Raw genomic sequence first — 2,219 nt, 5'->3', positions numbered from 1 at the left:
CAGCTGATTCGTACAAGGTTGCGGAGTTCCCTGAAAATGTCAAGGTATATGCTTTCGGCTTGGTGCTCTCTGAAAATTTCCAAAAGTTTCATGCTTTCATTGAAACAGAATGATAACAAATAAGGGCCCTGGAAGTTTAGGTCTCTGCTAGCTTATGGATTATAAAGTTTTGCTTCAATGTAATTGAGTACTTGTGTTGTGGGTTCATAAGAAGAACATGGAATTCGAGGTTCCTGCTTTTCTTCTCTTTTGTCACTAATCTATTTAAGTATCAATGGATGAACACAATTTGGTTCACCTGCTTCTTGTTTCAGCTGCTTCTTATGCATAATAATATGCATAGAAAGATCCAATTAGTATATCGTCTTAATCTAGAAACTATCATGAAAATTGACATGAAATTTGCAAACTTGTTAAGAGTTTACATGTTCGGTTCTTGTTTATAATGATATGATCTTTTGCAGATGTGCTCCCAAGGTATTTTAGCTCAAAATGGTCAGTGGCCAAATTTCACTTGCAGGAAGGTCTACAGCATATTGTTGCCTTTGGCAAGCGGAAGAATACCATCATGATCATTGGCATGGATGGAAGGTACCTAAAATTGCTTGGTGGTTTCCTCACTTTTTTTTATGTCTTGATTTGTGATTTCGATTTTGTAACAAGAATACAGTGAATCAATTGAAGTTTGTTTCAATGCTTATAAAATTGTATATGGTGAATCAATTGAAGTTTGTTTGATGTATCAAAGTGGCTTATTCCATGTTATTTTGGCATCTTATAGCAGAAAATGATGCAAAAAATGAAGAGGCTGATATTGAGGAGCTAGCAGTTGCAAATCAGGTGTCAAAGTAATTGTCAATGGAACAACAGTTGGAATGATATCTAGGAATGATTTTATATCAGCTTTTGATTCAAGTGTAGCTAGCTAGGAATGATTTCTTGTTTGGTACATTATCTAGTTACTTGAATGTATAGATGTTTGAAAAATGGTAATTGAATGATATGGATTAGAGCACTGTTTTTATGGTAATTACTATCCAATATTCAGTCATACAGTACAATACAAAACAATGTGTTGTATGACTGCAAAAGAGTTAAAAATTAAGGCTTCTCCTACAACAATCATTGGTTGTTAGCTAATTTGATTACAATATTCACATCACAGCTAACCAAATGTAGTTATTGTGTGAACTAACAACCAACAACAAAAGAAACAAAATTCTGTTGTGTGAGATTGATAACACACAATAGAAATAAAATTGTCTCTGTTGTCTGAATGCAATAATAGACAAGGGAGATAATTTCACTTTGGTTGTCTGTTACTTATCTTAGACAACAAAGAATGAGTTATAGCTGTTGTGTGTTATGTGTCTCAGACAACAAAGAGAGAATTATAGCTGTTGTGTGTTATTGATCTCAAACAACAAATAATCAATTATAGCTGTTGTGTGTTATGAATCTCAGACAACAAAGAAAGAGTTATGGTTGTTGTGTGTTATGAATCTCAGACGACAGCAGAAATTATCTTATGTTGTCTGAATGGCTCGACGCATCCCCGCGCATGCCATGGCAGCACATGCCTGCGCAGAATTCACAGAAAATAACTATTTTGTTGAGCTAACTATTATCAGACGATAGTGGAATCACCGTTGTGTGATGTTTCAATCACACAACACTGACTTAGACAACGGTGGACTTCTTCATCAGACAACAGAAATCCACCGTTGTCTGATTAACTTTTTGTAGTAGTGTTGGTAATTTTCCAACACAGATGGAATGGGTTTTGATTCCTGAAGCTTGTCATGCTTGAAATGTTAGAAGTATTTGGATCTTCGGAACAATTATATATTTGGCAGTCTTACTGATTTCACCAATCTTGGATCGAAACAGATTTCGGGTTTGCCTGGTTTCTCTACTTGCCGGCAGTCGAGTTTTGACTCTGGTTAACAATTCTGTGGTCAGAGGCATACTGACATGTTGCTTCACTTCAAGCTTTGCAACATCTAAACCTCTCATTCAATCAATTGACTTATGAGATATCTCTAACACTTGTATTTTTCAGAGAAGCTTCTTCTCTGAGACTTGAGTAACAATGATATATTCAGTGGTCCTTGATTACACGTATTTCTATGCAAGTAATTGTATCTGAAACACTAGAAATAAGTTAATCCTCAAGTCAATTATTATGTAATTAATCCACTTTTATTTATTGTGTAGGA

The 2,219-nt window shown here is 35.0% G+C and overlaps 1 long non-coding RNA gene across 3 annotated transcripts; it reads left to right on the top strand.

Moving 5' to 3' along the window:
* Positions 1–921, top strand: LOC121050241. 3 transcript variants are annotated; one of them, XR_005802451.1, is made up of 3 exons: positions 1–44; positions 465–591; positions 782–921. It is a non-coding gene; the product is annotated as an uncharacterized LOC121050241 (long non-coding RNA). The 3 variants fall into 3 exon arrangements; XR_005802452.1 differs by lacking the exon at positions 1–44 and adding an exon at positions 103–229; XR_005802450.1 differs by lacking the exon at positions 1–44 and adding an exon at positions 106–140.
* The last annotated feature ends 1,298 nt before the right edge of the window (positions 922–2,219 follow it).

This window comes from Rosa chinensis, chromosome 6 (genome assembly GCF_002994745.2).
Source record: "Rosa chinensis cultivar Old Blush chromosome 6, RchiOBHm-V2, whole genome shotgun sequence".
Taxonomy (NCBI): Eukaryota; Viridiplantae; Streptophyta; class Magnoliopsida; order Rosales; family Rosaceae; genus Rosa; species Rosa chinensis.
The sequence above is the reverse complement of the archived record's forward strand: the minus strand, read 5'-3'. Positions and strand labels throughout refer to the sequence as shown.